Below are 21,185 nucleotides of genomic sequence, written 5' to 3' on the forward strand. Positions count from 1 at the left end.
GCACTTCTCCTCTCCCTGTCATTCTTCATTCATTTGACAACTGATATAATATTCATTTTTCCTAATTTTCGACATATCAAAGTAACAAAGTAGGGCTGAAATTCCACATACAGGCACCACTTCAATGACTAATAGTAAATAAACTGACTTGATCACCTGTAGTTGAAGTGATATTTATCCAAAGGAAAAAACAAATTTATCTATAACATATATCAGACCAGAAAAAACGGCTTGTTTTTAATAATTTTATCGATTTAGATTTCTAATAAAGATACAGCCGTGCGCCTTCTTTGAAAGTTTTGCCGTAGCTTTAGATATCCCAGATTTTAGCTGTAACACGCAACAGCAGCAAAATTAACGATTAAAAGTAGCTGAAATATTATTAGTATTAAACTCTCTTTATGACTACTAGAAAGCAGCAGAACAATTTCGGGGATGTTTGTTTAGTTTTCCTCCTGATATTCCAACAAAAAACAAAATCTCACAACAAGGCAAGTAATCCATTTTCATGCTCTTATTTTGGTTTTAACATTTGCATTTAATTATTTCTTAGTTTACATTAATTCTATCTAACACTTTTTAGATATAATTTGGAACACTTACTAATACTAATAAGTATAAGTATTTTAAAGCATCTCTTGCAGATATTATCTATATAAATGGTCATTCTATACTTCCTCGTGGAAATGTCATGTCTTAACTACTTAACTGTCAAAAAAAATATTCCGCATTGAAATAGTGGAGTACATATATACGACTTCCGATTATTTCAATTTTGAATCTATTGAATACTTCTGTATCATATATCCATGTATATTTGATATTATAATTTATATTATTGATTAATAAATATCTATATATATATAACCTATAACATTTGATGTATGATCATGGGTCTTCCCTGAGTGGTGCCTGTATATGGAATTTCTTCCCAAAATAGGTTAGTGAGCAGGCACCAGAGTAAGATAACATCTAATAGAGTTAATAGAGGTGTGTGTATGATTATGATACAGCGCAATGACAAAGGAGAAAGAAAAATAACAAAAAACAAGAAACAGACAAGAAAAATGTTTTTTTCTGCCACTTTGTCAACGTCATGACCTCTTGACACACCCACTAACCAACCACTTTTCCAAAGTGAATATCAATTAAGCAATTTCATGCAGTTCCTGATTAAATCCAATTTCCATATGCTAGGCAGAGATAACTATTCCTAATTCGTTCAAGTAACTGTACATTAGTACATGTACTGTAAAAATATTGGAAAAAATATTTTTGTTGACTACCTCGAGTGGATGAAACTGAAAAAATAATAAGCAAGGTCAAGTTGTTAGCCTTGAAAAAATTTGATTAAAGAAAAATCACCAAAACAATATTTAAAACTTGTCTTTGAATAAATGAGTCGAATGGGTTTGTTTGCAATTCTGTCCTCTTTTCAAATATTGGCAGATAGATGATAGAGTCTAGGTACAGCCGTGAGCTGTGGGTGCGAGTGTGAGGGGAGAAAGTTGGTTTACAATTTACATGATGGTGCTTCAAAAAACTACTCTAATCTATATATTATTTAAGAAAGAAAAAAACCCAATTCCAATTCTAATTCTAATCACAATCAAACACCCCCACCCCCGCCTTTCCTTCCTCGTCACTCAACTGAACCCCTCCTCGGGCTCACACTCACACCTTCCTGACCACTTGAAAGACTTGGTCAAAAAATGGGAATTTTCTAACTTGAACAGCATTCCCACAAGTCAATAATCCGAATCAGAAATTAATTTAAAAAGTGGTTCTTCACAATTATAAGTGAACCACCTCCGCCATCACGAATGGTAATAATACACCCACACACATGATCATGAACAGACGGCAGCGTCTGCTCAGCTCAGCTGATTTTCCGGTGGAGTATTGAATGGATGAGATTTTAGCAGGCCCTCCTTAGTCTAGGGCACCCATATCTAAATAGTGGGTACATTTGAGACTAGATATCTTTCACTCACTTAGAATGAAACAAATTTCTTCTTTATCATCTGTTATGTTGATAGAATCGAAGAGATAGCATCAATGGAACACTATACCCAAGGACGCAAATTATCCTCGGTCGCCATACTTGAGGTCACGTGGTGTTTTCCTGTTGTAAACAACATGGGCTGCCAACTCGACCTTCCTGTGTGGGGTGAAAGTCCGGAGCTCTGAAGAAGAAAAAAAATACACAAAAATACCACACACACACACACACCTCCCTTTGTTGTGGCATCAATGCTTTGATGAATGAAACAACAAAAGGATGTAAATAATTATTTTCAGAGTGATATCAATGTTCCGCATGAAGGGGAAAAGGTTTTGTTTTTTATCTGCATCAAATTTATACCGTTACCTATAATAGACACATTATGTGTATCAAAACAACAAATGAGTTGACAAAGTTTTTGTTTTGTTTCGTTTTCAGATCTTAACCTCTATTAAGAGAAATTTCATTAGATTTCCTTCAATCTATCACGTTTTCAAAGCCTTTTTATTTTGGCAAGATCCTGGTATTCGTTTGCTTTTTTTTTTTTTCAACGTGATTCTATCGTCTTCTCTATTTCACACTCAAAACGAAACTTCGAAACTGAGTTGGTAGGCATGTAAATCGTCCTATTAACGCATGCGTTTGCTAACGTCGAGTCAGACTTGCAATCTGTGACGTAATGTAATTGGTTGTTTTTCGCTTTTCACCCGGCTCGTCGGATCAAGTTGTAAGAGAAAGAATATGAAAATAACAGTCAGCATTTGCCGGCGGCAGGAATATACCGTTTCAGGAGGGTCATTATCTTTAATAACTGTTTACGTCCAATTTTTCCTCACTCAAAAAACGCGACAGTGCACAGTTTTGGTTCATTTTAGCTCTTCTTTTCTCTTTTCTTTTTTGTTTGTTTTTCGTCATCTCTTAATGCGGCACCAAAATTGAAAGCGCCGCCCCCCCCCCCTCTCTCTCTATCTCTCTCTCTCTCGCCCTCTCTCTCTCTCTCTCTCTCTCTCTCTCTCTCTCTCTCTCTCTCTCTAGAATGCAAGATGCAAGATGCAAACAGCATACGTATTACGCGTAATATATATTAATTGTTCGGAGTTAATGTTAAATTTATTATCACCTGTCTGATCCCTGCCTGTCTAAAAGCAAGAATTAGGCTAGTTGAATGGCGTCTACTGTAGAATAACTAGTCAATAAACACGATCCAAATCGACCATTGTCCATCGGCAGCCTTCCTTGCTAAGTGAAGATCATTACAAGAAAGTTATAAGTTAGATGTCGTTTGGAGAGCTCAAAGAAACAACACATGCTCTCATCGGTACTGGTTTTAGGTCCAGGCGCTCATGTGAAACACATCGACTTTATTGATGAAAACCTCTTGAGAAGAGCCAACAAACTGATGTACTTATTAACGGACTTCTCCAGGGCATTTGACAAAGTTGACCACAACATATTGTGCCACAAGCTTCGACAAGATGGGATACATGAAAAAAATTAACAGATGGAATGACAACTTCATCGACGGTGAATCATCCAAGTCTGTCCCAGTCGAATTTGGTATTCCTCAAGGCTCAGTCCTTGGTCCCACTTTCTTTATTTTATTTTTTTTATATATATCAATGATCTAGCAGATGCTCTCAAATCGAAAGTCCGTCTTTTTGCAGATGATACAATTGCATACTCGATAATAAAATCACAAGAAGATGGGAGCACATCTGCAACTCGACCTTGAGAAACTGACGGCTTGGGAACAGAGACACGGTATGGAGTTTGATCCAGAGAAATGCAATGTCATTTTCATCTGCAGAAAGAAATCTTCAGTTACATGCGATTACAAGCTACACGACTACGCCTTAGACCACTTAACATCAGCCAAACATTTAAGAATAACAAAATCAGGGACGAGCACATCAACAATATCACAACAAAAGCAAATAGGATCCTGGGTTTCCTTCGAAGAAATTTAAAGATTAAATCAACAAGCCTAAAATCATTAGCTTGCAGGTCATTAGTTCGACCACAAATTGAATACGCATGCACTTTATTAGACCCACACACACAAAACACCTTGTTGATAAACTGAGGGCAGTACAGAGACGAGCCGCTCGTTTTGTTATGGGAAATTATGAGAAAACATCAAGTGTGAGCAGCATGATTGATCAACTAGAATGGAAGTCGCTCCAAATCAGGAGGAAAGCAGCTCGCCTGACCATGATGTATAAGATAAAGAACAATCTGGTGGCTATTACAAATTCTGACCTACAAACACCGACACGATCACCTTGGACTTCCCACATTGACAGTTTCATTTCCAGGACATCCGCCAAAGACTTCAGAAAATTCTCATTTTACCCCAGAACCATCGCAGATTGGAACAATATAGCGCGAGAAGTTACATCTGCACCCACTTTAGATCTATTTACAGAGCTTATAGATCACTTCTGAATTTTCAATTTAATGTTATTGCTCATGTCAAAATCTTTATGAGTAATGGTGGTCGTAAAGGGAAAATTCAGATTCAGATGCTGAATACAACTCACTTTTTACTTTCTTTTGACAACTGTCACCTTGTGTCGTGACGAAATTTTTCTGGCTGTGTCGTGGTGCAATTTTCTGGCTGTGTCAGGATAAATATGAGTTTACGAAGGCCACGGTCCATCCCTACATCATAATATTATATCGTTGTCGTCGGTACAATAAAGATGGTCACAACTGGTGGTTTGCAAAACAACAAATCGTTGTAACCAACATACAGTTATGTGTAACCTTACCGGCTATCAGTTACAGTTATAAATGTCTGTTAGAGAGAATGTGGTAAGAACTGATCACTGCTCTGGTTGGCTCAAAACGAAAACAACCAGTGTAATACGAACCCAAACTGCTTTCAGTACAGTGAAACATCGCAATAACACCCCCCCCCCCACCCCCCCTTTACTCCCACCCCTTCACGCGTTACAACCAACTTCGCTTTTCGCCTTATTTATGACGATTAAAAACTGTTAATAAAATATTCATGTTGCGAGTGTTACTTCACTGATTGTTGTTATTTTTAACAGCTATCAGATCTCACAAAATTCTCTTTTACATATTATAAGTATAGACACTAAGGTTAAGCGATTGTGGGTGTTACGATTTAAATGCACTGTATACCTTTCATGCATAGATATAATTTATCAATTATATAAATAGTATTCAATGTCTATTAATTGAATATCTAATACATAAATGTTATAATAATAATAATAATAATAATAATAATAATAATAATAATATAATAATAATAATAATAATAATAATAATAATAATAATAGATATTATTATTATCATCATCATCATCATCATCATCATCAGCAGCAGCAGCAAACATCATTATTATTATCATCACCATCATCGCCATCATCATCATCATCATCATCATCAACGACAATAACATCAACATCATAGAAACCGTCATCATCATCATCATCATCATCATCATCATCATCATCATCATCATCATCATCATTATTATTATTATTATTATTATTATTATTATTATTATTATTATTATTATTATCATTATTATTATTATCATCATCATCATCATCATCATCATCATCATCATCATCATCATTATCATTGTTCTTATTTTTTATGATTATCGTTATTATTTTTTTTTAAAGCAAGAACTGGCTTTGTTATGCTGAGAAATATCTGGGCATCCAAGATTGGCATGAAGACCAGGCTTCGCATCTCCAACTCAAACGTCAATCTGTTCTTCTTAATGGCTGCTCGACATGGCGGACAACAAAGACAATGCTGCAGAGGATACTGCAGACGTTCCTCTACACCTGTCTGAGACGTATCTCAAGTGGCGTAGGGCCTTAAAGGCTATTAAGGCTAAGCCACAGGTCGTCATTGTCTTGAAAGTATGTAAGAATTTAACAATAAATAGTCACACTTTTAATTTTCTGTTTCACAAACAATGAAATTCGTTGTTTACCTGGTGATAAAAAACCCTTACAGAGCCTCAAAACTTGAACCAATCACACCGCTTTGAATTTACTACAGCTCGAGTCGTACTCGTGCCCCTGACCAATCAGTACAGCGTGTGGCTTTAAAGGTTGAGAAGGCTTCCAGCCATATTCCCACGGTACAACTAAGCGATACATTTCACGCTTGTCGTGTGCTATGACTGTGGGCATGAAGAGGCATCTTGACGTTGAACTGAGTCATTGTGGCTTTCTTACTCGCAGCCACACACAATGACCTAATTGTTCCATTGATGGCAATCGTGTTGTACCTGTTACCCATCCCTCTTCGAAGCGTGTCAGGCATGTGATATTGAATTCCCCATTGTCCCTTTTAACTTGAGTGTGTTAATCTGATGTGTGCAGTGTTTTTTTTTTTTTTTTAATTTTAATTAATTGCTATTAAGTGTGATGAATCACGTTGATTACCTGTTGACTATCAATACCAGTTCTTTGAATAGGGAAAATAAACTTTTGATTAAAAGTCTCGGTCCAAATCAACCAAACAATTTTGTACTCACTATTAAAGACGGGAAACAGAATCGGTCGTTTAATTTGATAAAGATTGGTATAGTCGTTTTCCTTGGCTATCGGTGAGAATAGAAAATAAGAGTTTATTTTCTTTTAATTATATTTTGTTTGGCGATAACAGCAATACAGAATTGTCTTGGACAAGAAGTGGATTTACCTGTTTGAAAAATTTAACACAGAGAGCATTGAACCATCAGAAGTCTAACTTACATTTAAATATCACCACTAGATTGAAAACCGTTGGTACTCTTCACATAGGTGCACAGATTGACAGTGGCTATCGCTTATCCTTAGCCAGGCATGATGAACAAGTTACAAAGAACATACAAATTTTGGTAAAATAATTGAGTGCATCAAATTCTCTCTCTCTCTCTCTCTCTCTCTCTCTCTCTCTCTCTCTCTCTCTCTCTCTCTATATATATATATATATATATATATATATATATATATATATATATATATATATATATATATATATATATATATTTATATATATGCGACAACCCATCTCAAATCCAGCCCCATGCTCCTAAATGACCAGGCTACGCCGCTGCGTATCTCACCGTAGGCATCGTAAAGTTGTAGCCTGACGAGGACCAAAAAATGACGTCAAAATGCCAGTCTTTTGCCACAAAAGAAAACAAATCGTGAGTTGTATTCAATAGTTCAACCAATGAAATAACTTGTTTCCATGAGCTCTACTAAAGACAACTCACTAGGCGGTGCAAAAACCTAAAAAATGACGTCAAACTGCCAGTCCTAGAGGGTTTTTGTGTCAGGCTATAGATAGTATGTCTAGGCTATCAGGAGATAGTTCGAAGATGACGTCACTCGGGTCTTTGTTATTGTTTTTTTTGTTTTTTTTTTGTTTGTTTTTTTTTTGCCATCCGCGTTTATGAGTAATGCTCACTGAACTGTATTAACCCGACTATAAACGTTCATGGATACACAGAGTTTTGAGTGTTGGTCCGTTATACTTCCGGATGGCAATGTTATGAGCTTCTTAGCCAAGCGCATGCTATCTATATGTTAACAATGGCTACGATCTAACACACCAAATCGTGTGATTTGACTTTACAGCTTCAATTACGTAGTATAATGTTCAGTAAATCTTTCGTTTGCGGGTCATTTGGTGTTTCTTTTACTTGTGACACACTGCTGTCGTATACTTTCGCCAGAAACCATGACGCGGTAGGTTTGTCTGATTCTAGTCCTCATTTAGATCTCAAGTGGGGAGAAATAATATTCTTTCGCATGCGTCACAACAGGAACGTTCTCGTATGAAAGATCGAGCTGTGATGCCCCCTCACCCCTTCCATCATTCTTTTTTTTTTTTAGCGCCTAATGCACTTCAACAGTCGTAACGTCACTTCCTTCGTAATGACGCATGGTAACTTAGTAACTGGCTCTAAACTATCAGAACAACGACGGACGCCCTACTGAAATATTTCTTCGACGAGCGTAAAAGCGTATCCAGAGGGGGGAAAAAACACATTATAAATATAATAATGTTTTGACTTTTACACATTCTGATCACAAGACATATGAAAAGTTCTAGCCAGCAAGAAGAATAAAACGTACCGATTTTCTTTGTTTAGAACCACGATGGCCGCCGTTGTTGGGCGACGTGACATCAGACTATTGAATCCAATTAATAGAGCAGCAGCAGCGTAACACTCGACTACATACTATGTTATGATGATATATCCAGGCCACAAATTCATCGGCGCATCCGTGAATTGTCGCGAACCCGCCCGGAAGCTTCGTCGGCTATGTGATCTAGTGGTATGACACTCGCTTTCGGAAGGTCCTGGGTTCGAGCCTCGCGCTTGGCGCATAGTTGGGTCATTGGAAAAGGCTCTTTACTCACATTCTCTCACCGTACTCCGGTGTAAAATGAGTACTTGGCCGTTAACAGCGGTGTCGTTGTCCGAAATATTGTAATATCGCCTAACAGACGTCATGTCCTGTCCCCCATGTTAAATGTTGCTGTTGACCAGCGACCCCTTCTAAAGCGCTTTGAGCACATTTAGTGGATATTGCGCTATATAAAGCTCAACTTAAATTTAAATTTAAATTTCGCCAAAGCGTAACACTCGACTACATGATCTGCAGTTTCAGGCTCTTGGCCACAAACGGATGGGACAGGGGGAAAGTCCCCATTGATAAAGCGACACCTAATAGAGCGAAGATACAGCTGCAGACTTTCAATATTAGAGGAAATCGAAAGGTAGTGGATCCGATTAGAGAGAATTAGAAAAGAATACCCAAAGAGAGACAACTGACTGGAGAAAAGTTGATGGGCACAATGATCCTGATTGCTGAAGCAACGTAGGAAAAAATGTTCGCTTATGGTCAATTCCAATGTCTGATTATTTTTTTAAAGGAAAATATACCGAAGCATCAATGATGTATTGCGATGGAGAGTATGTCGGAGAAAACGTCCCTCTGCATCAACGTACATAATCAATTGTCCAATGGAGATCTCCACTTTTTGTCACAAATTCTTATCAGCTAGCCCATCCTTCCACTTTTTATCGCAGATTATAAACCTGAGCACCATTCCACCTTTGTTACATATAATAAACCAGACCACCATTCCACCTTTGTTACATAATATTATAAACCAGACCACCATTCCACCTTTGTTACATAATACTATAAACCAGACCATCATTCCACCTTTGTTACATAATACTATAAACCAGACCATCATTCCACCTTTGTTACATAATACTATAAACCAGACCACCATTCCACCTTTGTTACATAATACTATAAACCAGACCATCATTCCATCTTTGTTACAGATTATAAACCAGACCACCATTCCACCTTTGTTACATAATACTATAAACCAGACCACCATTCCACCTTTGTTACATAATATTATAAACCAGACCACCATTCCACCTTTGTTACATAATACTATAAACCAGACCATCATTCCACCTTTGTTACATAATACTATAAACCAGACCACCATTCCACCTTTGTTACATAATACTATAAACCAGACCATCATTCCATCTTTGTTACAGATTATAAACCAGACCACCATTCCACCTTTGTTACAGACTATAAACCAGACCACCATTCCACCTTGGTTACAGACTGTAAACCAGACCACCATTCCACCTTTGTTACATAATATTATAAACCAGACCACCATTCCACCTTTGTTACAGACTATAAACAAGACCACCATTCCACCTTTGTTACAGACTATAAACAAGACCACCATTCCACCTTATTATAAACAAGACCACCATTCCACCTTTGTTACAGACTATAAACAAGACCACCATTCCACCTTTGTTACAGACTATAAACCAGACCACCATTCCACCTTTGTTACAGACTATAAACAAGACCACCATTCCACCTTATTATAAACAAGACCACCATTCCACCTTTGTTACAGACTATAAACAAGACCACCATTCCACCTTTGTTACAGACTATAAACCAGACCACCATTCCACCTTTGTTACAGACTATAAACAAGACCACCATTCCACCTTATTATAAACAAGACCACCATTCCACCTTTGTTACAGACTATAAACAAGACCACCATTTCACCTTTGTTACAGACTATAAACCAGACCATCATTCCATCTTTGTTACATATTATAAACCAGACCACCATTCCACCTTTGTTACAGATTATAAACCAGACCACCATTCCATCTTTGTTACAGATTATAAATCAGACCACCATTCCACCTTTGTTACATATTATAAACCAGACCACCATTCCACCTTTGTTACATATTATAAACCAGACCACCATTCCACCTTTGTTACATAATATTATAAACCAGACCACCATCCACCTTTGTTACAGACTATAAACAAGACCACCATTCCACCTTTGTTACAGATTATAGAAGGAACGGAATTGACGTCACTCAGCTCTTTGTTAATGTTTTTAGCCAGCTATTTTTATGAGTAGTTCTCACTTAATTGTATCAATCAGACTATAAGCGTATAAGGTCCACATAGCTTTGTGTGGTGGTACGTTATATCAGGCTTGGGGGGGGGGGGGGGGGGTTATGAGTATTTTAACTAAACGCAAAGCACGACTAAGCCAGACCACAATTCCATCTTTTGTCACAGATTATCAGTCAGACCACTATTGGAGAGGATGAAATATTTTGTTGGGCACAAACTTTGATAATCGCAAGTGGATTGTTCGGGTCTTTAGAAAGACTGACACCAATGGCATTTCATCAGTTTTATCACTTACCTCGCCGTTACTCTGTGGTATTAGTATATTGATTCAAAAGACCTCAACTTTTGTCCTTGTCTACCCAGTGGATTGGCCTAACTCACTGCGCCGGTTTCTCCAATACACGTATCGCATGAGTATTGAATGTTGAATGAGTTAAATGTAGGGTGGGTTTTTTTCATCTGTCCCAAATGTCATGTGGTATATTTTACGTCGATCGTGACACCTTCATGTACCTAGTATGTTTTGGCGCTTACAAGAGCAATCGTGTATAAGGAAGTTGAAGCAATTGGCACTACGGGAACATATGCAAGTCTCAGAGCCGAACGCAATTGGATTCAGTAGTCTGATGTCACGTCGCCCAGCAACGGCGGCGGTCGTGGTTGTAAACAAAGAAAATCGGTACTTTTTTTTAATTCTTCATGCTAGCTAGAACTTTACATATTTCTTGTGATCAGAATGTGTAAAAGTCAAAACATGATCAGATTTATAATGTGTTTTTTTTCTCCTCTGGATACGCCTTTATGCTCGTCGGATAAATATTTCATAAGGGCGTCCGCCTTTGTTCCGATAGTTTTTAGAGCCAATTGCTAAGTTACCATGCGTCATTACGAGGGAAGTGACGGTACGACTGTTGAAGCGTATTTGCACTACGTGAACATATGCAAGTCTCAGAACCGAACGCAATTATGAGCTTTATTTGCGAGTTGTAATCGACAATATTTTGTGTTGTTGGGTTGAGAGTATTCTCCTTACAATAATGAGACCATAACAATTTGAGTTATCAGACTTACAAAAAGAGAACACATCGGATTGACGCTTTTATATTAAAATAAAAGGCGTGTGGCTTTTGTGATTGTTTTAGTTTTAGGATCAAAACAGTCCCAGTAAAATGGGAGCTGACAGGATTTTTAACAATAATAGTTGAGCTACTAGTTTGCAATATATCCACGTGTCTCAAACTAAGGTTAAATCAGCGCCAGTAAAAAGGAAGAAAACGGGATAGTAAAAAGTTCTAGTTTGTTTTTAAGGGTTTTACGGCGCTTGCAACACATTTAGGTTATATCAGCACCAGTAATAAGAAAGAAAAGTGGATAGTAGGAAGTTCTAGAATTACAATTAAAGCACCCAAGAGAAAGGAAGACATTTCTAGAATTACAATTAAATCACCCAAGAAAGGGTAAGGCAAAGGGGGAGGGTTCAAATAGGAAACAGATGTAGATTCCAAGAGCACACTATCAAAGTGTTTAGTTTGAGATCACCTAAAAGTCTCATCCAGACACAAGCACAGGTCCCTACCCACTAAGAGGAATACATTCAAATGTTTACAAATAAAAAATGATATTAAACAAAACATAATACTGTGCATAACAGAGATGACTTACAAGACAAAAAATATCATCTCCCAAATCTCTAACTTTACATTTGATTGTTTCCCTCCCAGCCAGGGTATCCGCCAGGGCCAGGACAAAACCAAGTAATCTCATTCCAAGACAAAGACAGAAAGCAAGTTGGAAAACAGATATAGGGGGGGGGGGGTAGAAACACAGTATGTTTTTGTTTTTAAGGGTTTTACGGCGCATGCAACACATTAAGATCATACCAGCGCCAGTAAAAACGAAGAAAATGGGATAGTAAAAAGTTCTAGAATTACAGTTAAAGCACAAAAGAAAAGGTAAGACAAAGGGGAATTGGTTGAAATAGGAAACAGATGTAGATTCCAAGAGCACACCGTCAGAGTACTTAGTTTGAGATCACCTAAAAGTCTCATCCATACACAAGCACAAGTCCTCACTAAGAGGAACACACTCAAATGTGTACAAATTATAAATAATATGTAAATACTACAACACATCTAGGCCATTTCAGCGCCAGATAAAATGGTATAGTCGAAAGGGGGTAGATTTGGAATTGAAAGTATACGAAAAAAAGTAAGACAAAGGGGAATTGGTTCAAATAGGGAACAGATGTAGATTCCAAGAGAAAACTATTAAGTTTGAGATCACCTAAATGTCTCATCCTGACGTTAAGCACAGGCCTCCACTAAGAGGAATACACTCAAATGTTTACAAATCATATATAAAATGTAAAGAAAACATAATACGGTACGTTACAGAGAGATAATTTCCCTCTCAGCAGCCAGGGCCAGGACAAAACCAAGTAATCCCATTCCAAGATAAAGACACAAAGCAAGTTGGAAAACAGATATAAGGAGATAGAAGACACTATGGGAGGTCAGGATCTCCACCCAGAAAGTCAGAAAGAAAGGATTTTGAAGTTTGACAAAGGCAGAGAAAGTTAGTGTGGTGGTGAGAAGGAAAGGTGAAATTGGATTGGACATGTCTTGAGGAGAGGGGAAAAAGACGATTCTGCATTGGGATGGACCAATGCTCTCTATACTAGGTTGTTATGTGATGGACTCAAGAGGACAAGAGAGGAAAAGGAAGACCCAAAACAACCTGAATTAAATCTGTATAAATGGTAGGTTTTGTGTTTGTGTGTTTTACGACACATATAGGTCATTTCAGCGCCAGTGAGAAAATGGGATAGTCGGATAGTCAATAAATTCTAGATACATGATAAAAACATGCGAAAGTAAGAGTAAGACAAAGGGGACTGGTTCAACTTGGGAACCGAAGCCGATTCCTGGAGCACGAGATCTTCTAATTTAAGTCTTATCTAGACACAAGTACATGATCCTACTCAGTGGTTTACAAATCATTACATTCACAATAAAAAGCATAACCGTACGTAACAGAGATTATTTATATCACCTCCCAAAATTTAACAATACATGTAACTGTTTCCCTCCCAACCAAGGATTCTGACAAGGGTCAGGACAAAACCAAGTACAGTCCACTCCGGATAATCGCAACATCTTGGGATCAGCAAAAATGTTGTGATTAACCGAAGTTGAGTTTCCTGTTCACATTTGCAACATTTTACACATATAAGGTAAACTCAAACCAGTTGTTATAAACATTGTTCCTAGTCCACACAGACTGAGCAATTGGATTGTTTGTTTGTTTTTAAGGGTTATACGGCGCTTGCAACACATTTAGGTTATATCAGCGCCAGTAAAAAGGAAGAAAATGGGATAGTAAAAAGTTCTAGAATTACAATTAAAGCACCCAAGAGAAAGTAAGACATAGGGGAACTGGGAACAAATAGGGATCAGATGTAGATTCCAAGAGCATACCACCAATGTGCTTAGATTGAGATCACCTATAATCTCATCCGGACACAAGCACAAAATCCAACAAAGAGGAATACACTCAAATGCTTACATTATACATTCAAGATAACAAATATTAATACATAACAGAGAGATGATTTACAAGGAAAAAAATATCATCTCCCAAAACAATAACTATGCATCTGACTGTTTCCTTCCCAGTCAGGACAAGACCAAGTAATCTCATCCCAAGACAAAGACAGAAAGCATGTTGGAAAACAGATATAAGGGGATAGAAGACAGAGTATGTAGTATGTACCTCCCTGCCCACAATGGGAGGTCAGGAACCCCACCCAGAGCAATTGGATTGAAACAAAAACCATAAAGCAGGTCTGTATAGATTTTGGCATGCAAAATCAACCTCGATGCAAACCGACATCTTATCCAGATTGGATCAACTTTCACTCATTTGTTCTCAATATTTGTAAGCGTCACAGAAATTAGCCATGCTGAGAGACAATAAGCTGAAGCTCTCACCAAACCCACTGGACACAATTGTCAATCCCAAAACAAAGGATATCGCTCAGGCTCTCTTTAACTATCATTGTCTACCTGTTGTCAAGACAATGCCCAGCCCCCTCGCCTCCTATTTAATGGTCACTAATGACCTCACAAATACTGCAAAGCCCCGCCCTCTTTTGTCTCTAATAGGATGGTTACACACTACTGTAGCATTAAGCCCCGCCCACTCTTCTTCAACTTGGCATGATAACATTTAATCATGAGATTTTGTTTGTTGTATTATAAAAAAAAAATGCCACTTTTTGAGGTCAAAAATTTGTTGCGATCAACCGAAGCTTGTTGTAATCCCATTCCAAGAAAGACATAAAGCAAGTAGAATTAGAATTGTTTCTTTATTTTTATTTAGGTCATTTCAGCGCCAGTAAAAAGTAAGACAATGGGATAGCAGACCTGCCAACCTTTGGGATATGGAATCAGGGACGCCCTACTGTGAGTGCGTCTGAATGCTGTGGCCATCAACTGCGCTGGTAACCCCACCCAGATATGCAAAGAACAAAAATCATCTCTCAAAACTAATACTAAATATTAGACTAATTTCCTCTCAGCTAAGTACCAGGACAAACCAAGTAATCCCACTGCACTGCAAGACAAAGGTAAAAGGAACTCAAAAAACAGGTGTTGGGGGATTGAAGACATAGCAAGTGCCTCCATATCTACCATGGGAGGATAAAAGACCCCATCCAGAATGGCCGCTCTGAAAATATTGTTAAAATAACAATAAATAATGAAAAAGAAAGTTAAACAGAAATCCTCCATATTCCAGATGTATCCATAAATTTTATTCATGTGTCAATTTATTCATATAAATAACATAACACAGCTTACATGAGACTTGCATACTCCAAGATGACAAAAAACAAATCAAACAAAAATGAAAACACACTAAGTGTAAGTACACACAGAATTTAAAGCGCATGGTATTTATTGTATTTGTATCACGACTTGTCGAAACCCATAAACACAGTATAGCAAAAAAATAAATTAATGTCTTTTTATAAAAATGATTCCAACCATGGCGAGAAATACTTGCTCTTGTTACTTAAGGTTAGATATAATATTAGTCTTAAAGAATCAAAACTTTTTAGATCAACATAAGAAAAGATTGTACACAACACAATAGGTCAAATGGAGGTAGAATCAGAGCTGAGCATAGGCGCCTGAAGAAAAAGATTAAAAAGGAATTGTCAATTGAAGGCTTGCCAAATTTTCAGACACCTATTTGGGCAAATCTGAGTGAGATCTAAACGAATAAAACAGAAGGTTACTATTATCATCAAAAATTGGGAAACTATCTGGAAATTAGGGAAATCAGAAATGAGAACAGTTATCAGAAATTTCCAGATCGAATCGGGGGAGTTGGCAGCCCTGTATAATATCTGAAAATAGCAGAAAATTTCCAAACAACAATGCATGGGATCATTGCTAAAAGAACGATAAGACTCAAATCCGACTAATCACCCCTCATAGAGATTTCAAACTGGAGTCGGGGTCAAAGTAATTTGCCTCATTCCGGGACAAAGAAATTGGAGATTCTCCCATATTACGACAAGGTACTCAAAAAGGAAAAAATAATCTGAGTAAATCCAGTTTTATCGGGGTACTTGGCAGGTATGCAACACCCAAATCAGGAGGAAAAGGAGATGGGTTGGTCACACATTAAGAAGGCCATGGAGCAAACGTCACCTGCCAGTCCATTGATTGGAACTACTTAGGGACGTGAAAGGTCAGGAATCCAAAACAGACACTGCCTGGCAACTGAAAATGGCAGACCTCATCTGGGAGGTTATCAAGAAGATGGCCTTGATAGAAACAGAAGGCAGACCTACGTAACAAATCAATAGTTTACATAATCATGGCCAGGTCACCTCTCAAAAATCATAATATATCTGTTTTTAAAAAGAAAGACCTCAAAAATAACAGCATAATGCCTGACAACTATTTTACGGTTTAGGAACTCTAAATAACACTACAACACTGACACAATAGAATCAATCTGGTTCTAACTTAAAGAGCCGTTACTCATTTAAAACATTGTTCCACACTAGAATGCCAGAGGGTCTAAAATCGAGATCATGTCTGAACAGTACATAACTTCTATAACGATTTTATGATAATAATATTACCAAAACTCGCTCAATCTTAACAACTAAAGCATACTATCTTATCTGTGCCAACAAAAGAAATTTTTAAATCAATATATAAATAAAAACTACAACTATATTCATTGCAGAAACTTCATGCGCCTTAATTGTTTTTTTATGTTTTTGTTTTAAAGGGTTTTAACAGCGCTAGTTTGTTTATTTAAGGTTTTACGGTGCTTGCAACACATTGAGGTCATATCAGCGCCAGTAAAAAGAATGAAAATTGGACAGTAAAAACATTCTGGATGTACAAGTCAGGCCTAGAAGTGATTCAGGAAAATATTTTTCCCTGCTTTTTCCCGTTTTTTTCCAGGCTCTAGGGAAAATTTTAAGGTAGTAATTTTCAAGCATATTCATCAATTCTAGACCAGTTACCACTACCTATATATATATATATATAGATATATATATATATAGAGAGAGAGAGAGAGAGAGAGAGAGAGAGAGAGAGAGAGAGAGAGAGAGAGAGAATCAGAAAAGAGGGGAAATTATTGACTCGTAGTACATATTACTATAACAAGCCATCCAGTATCTAAGCCTACACCATCCGTGGGGAAAAAAAAAAGAGAGAGAGAGAAGAGAGAGAGAGAGAGAGAGAGAGAGAGAGAGAGAGAGAGAGAGAGAGAGAGAGAGAGAGAGAGAGAGAGAGATGTGAGTGAAAAAGAGAGTGGCTGAGACTGAGAGAAAGAAATATATTGACTCTGGCTATTAATACTAAGACGTATTCCTGTCAACATGCAAAAAAAATATTTTTAAAAAGAGAGAGACAAATAGAGAGAGAGAGAGAGAGAGAGAGAGAGAGAGAGAGAGAGAGAGAGAGAGAGAGAGAGAAGAGAGAGAGAGAGAGAGAGAAATGGGGAGAAAAGAGACAAAGAGAAGAGAAATCAATAGAGAGAAAAAGACATTTGAATATTACTATGAGAGAGAAAGTAGCGTCCAAAGACTTGTGGCCTACTTATTGAATTGCACATGAATGAAATAAAGCTAGTTAATCTAGAGACAGACAAAACAAACTTAGTACAAATTACAATGAGTAAACGACCTTAATCTGCCATCTCCAAATAATTGAATAACAAGTCACGAAAATTAATTAAAGTAGCCCAAGGACGTCGACCGTCTTTCTTAGCTTAGCTAACAATCGCATTCATGACCAAGTCAAAAACACAAAAAAACAAAACACACACTACTAAGATGAGGGGAGAGGTGTGTGTTTCTAGCACTCTTGTCTTGTCGACAATGATGAGTCGACTGAGTGAATCAAGCGTCTTTAAGTCTTCGACCAATCACAGGCTATCTAACCGAACCGGCTGGTCGAAACAGACGCTTCTCGCCGTCGATGTATTACGCTATTGTTGTGCAAGTGGCAAGGAATATAACACCTTTTTGAGTAGGCCTAAAAGCTAAAATCTAAAAGTAAAAAATATAATTCTGAGGAATTTGAAAGTCACATTGTTGAAATCGGCTTGAAAAAAAGAAGAACATTGGTCCTTGTTTCAGAAAAATCGGTTGAAAACCAACTGTTTTACGAATAAATTCGATTTTAAAAATTGCTTTTGTTTATTTTCGATTTTTTTAGCAACTTTTTTATTTATCGGCCGATTTTCTTGATTTTTATACCATTCTTTATATCTCAATGAGACGAGATCAGTGATATACTTTGTTTCAAATGTAACTACAACATAATTTGGTTTTTTTACTTATCAACCGTGCCTGGATAATTTATTCAACAACTGACGCAACTATCCCATTGCCGTCTTCCAGTGTTTCAGCGATGACTCTAAACCACTATAATTACGTCATGCACAGGAAACATGGTAAAAGTCTGTGTACTCTACGAATGCGGACCGGACTTTGCTGATTGGGTCGATCGTCATAACATAGGGCCTTGTAGTGTGAGGAAACCATAAGAGGCTGCTGCCATGCTCTAAGTCGATCGTTCGCAGGTTGGGTAATGATTACGCGGAAGAATACATGTTGGGTTGTTGTTCACCTAAATTTTTCTCACGGCTTTTTCCCGGCCCCAGACAATTTTCACCGATTTTCCCGGCTTTTCCCGGCTTTTCCCGGCCCACTTCGAGGCCTGTAGGAAATAGTACAAATAGGGAACAGATGCAGATTCCAAGAGCACATTATCTGTGTACTTTGAGATTACCCAGACACCAGCAAAAGATCCCCATTTAGAGGAATACACTCAAATATTAACAAATCATATGTTAAAATAAAAAATACATAACAGAAAAATGATTTACAAGGCAAAAAAATATCATCTCCCAAAACTATAACTATACATTGAACTGTTTCACTCCCAGCCAAGGTCCGGACAAAACTTAGTTATCATCCCAAGACAAAGATAGAAAGCAAATGGAAAATAGACACAGGGGGATAGAAGACAAAGTACCTCTCTGCCCACTATTGTTTTGTTTTTGCTTTTAAGGGTTTTACGGCGCTTGCAACACATTAAAGTCATATCAGCGCCAGTAAAAAGGAAGAAAATGGGATAATAAAAAGTTCTAGAATTACAATAAAGCATCCAAGAAAAGGGAAGACAAAGGGGAACTGGTTCAAATAAGAAACAGGTGTAGATTCCAAAAGCACTCTATCAAAGTACTTAGTTTGAGATCACTTAAAGCCTCATCCAGACACAAGCACAGGTCCCCGCCAAGAGGAACACACTCAAATGTTTTACAAATCATAAATAAAATAAAGAAAGCATAATACAGTGCGTAACAGAGAGATGATTTACAATGAAAAAAATATCATCTCCCAAAACTAACTATACATTCGACTGTTTCCTCTCAGCCAGGGGATCCGGCCAGGACCAGGACAAAACCAAGTAATCTCATTCCAAGACAAAGACAGAAACCATGTTGGAAAACAGATATAAGGGGATAGAAGACACAGCATGTACCCCCCTGCCCACTATGGGAGGTCAGGAACCCCGCCCAGTCTGCCCACTATGGGAGGTTGGGAACCCCACTCAGCACTTGCAGCGCATTAAGGTCATACCAGCGCCTGTAAAAAGGAAGAAAATGGGATCATAAAACGTTCTAGAATTACAAATAAAGTACCCAAGAAAAAGGAAGACAAGGGGAATTGGAAACATTTGACTTGTCTCTTTCCCAGCCAGGGCCAGGACAAAAACAAGTAATCTCATTCCAAGACAAAGACGGAAAGCATGTTGGAATACAGATATAGGGGGATAGAAGACACAGTATGCAAGATCAGGAACCCCACCCAGGACGTATACAAACAACCATTTAAAAATGTGAATGCGATAAATTAATTATTATATTAGGTGCAGTGCAATACCTACATGCAAAAAAAAAACAAAAGACAAAGTAAATTTGTACAATCTTGAAATAAAGTCTCATTCTGTAAGCTGATCCCTGATCATATCTGCCATTGTAACAATAATATTTATCACTATATACACATCATGTATAAATAACTTTTAACTGTGCAACATCAACACTCTCACATTATAAATTAATAAACATGAATCCACACAACATCAAACAATTCTACTGCAAAGAAGCCAAATCAATATTAACTGTCATTCAGGTTCACTTAGCGGTGTTTGAAATTAACCAACTTCAAGTAGTTTTGTTTTGCTTTTTAATGGTTTTACGGCGCTTGCAACACATTAAGCTCATATCAGCACCAGTAAAAAGGAAGAAAATGGAATAGTAAAAAGTTATAGAATTACAATTAAATCACCCAAGAAAAAGTAAAAGAAAAAGTAAGACAAAGGGGAACTGGGAACAAATAGGAAAAAGATGTAGATTCCAAGAGCACACTAGCAAAGTACTTAGTTTGAGATCCCCTAAAAGTAAAAGGCTCATCCAGACACCAGCACAAGATCCCATTAAGAGGAACACACTCAAATGCTTACAAATAATGTCAAAATAAAAAATAACAGTACACAACAGATGATTTACAAGGGAAAAAAAATATCATCTCCCAAAACTATACATTTAACTGTTTCCCTCCCAGCCAAAATTAAGTAATCTCATTCCAAGTCAAAGACAGAAAGCAATTGGAAAACAGATATGGGGGGATAGAAGACAGCAAGTACTTCCCTGCCCACTATGGGAGGTAGGGAACCCCACCCAAAAAAACCTTGTTGACAGCATCAATTGAAAAAAGTACATAATAAACATATCAGTCAGCATCTCTGGACGATGGATAGTTCAAAACAATAAATGAGATCAGATAAATTCAGCATAAGAAAATACGAGAAAACAAAACAAGTTGGTCTGGACATGTAAATGAATCAGCATTAGTGACCAATCATCTCAAAACGGTAATATGTCAAGGTAAACCAGGTTTGCTTTCGTTAATGGGGGGGGGGGGGGGGGGGGGGGGGGGAGGAAGGAGGAAGCAATCTTAAAAAAATTGTCAGATGAGAAATATGTCTTAATGCTAGGGGTTGTTTTTGTTTTTAAGGGTTTTACGGCGCTTGCAACACATTTAGGTCATATCAGCGCCAGTAAAAAGGAAGAAAATG

The 21,185-nt window shown here is 37.5% G+C and overlaps 1 protein-coding gene and 1 long non-coding RNA gene across 5 annotated transcripts in view; one reads left to right on the forward strand and one right to left on the reverse strand.

The window, feature by feature from the left end:
- The window catches only part of LOC144956978 (uncharacterized), a 51,289-nt gene extending 49,134 nt beyond the window's left edge, over positions 1-2,155 (reverse strand). The window contains exon 1 of one of the 4 annotated variants that reach the window (XM_078887856.1): positions 2,073-2,155. The gene's annotated coding sequence lies outside the window, so the exon portion shown is untranslated. Of the gene's footprint in view, positions 1-1,846; positions 1,908-1,994 lie in introns of those variants that run through there. The other 3 variants (XM_078887854.1, XM_078887855.1, XM_078887857.1) reach the window with 3 other exon arrangements.
- A 14,665-nt stretch (positions 2,156-16,820) lies between these two features.
- On the forward strand, positions 16,821-18,944 carry LOC144956980 (uncharacterized). Its single transcript, XR_013642056.1, has 2 exons — positions 16,821-16,936; positions 18,765-18,944. It is a non-coding gene; the product is annotated as an uncharacterized LOC144956980 (long non-coding RNA).
- The last annotated feature ends 2,241 nt before the right edge of the window (positions 18,945-21,185 follow it).

This window comes from Berghia stephanieae, chromosome 11 (genome assembly GCF_034508935.2).
Source record: "Berghia stephanieae isolate SIO BIC M18660-M18661 chromosome 11, UCSD_Bste_1.3, whole genome shotgun sequence".
Taxonomy (NCBI): Eukaryota; Metazoa; Mollusca; class Gastropoda; order Nudibranchia; family Aeolidiidae; genus Berghia; species Berghia stephanieae.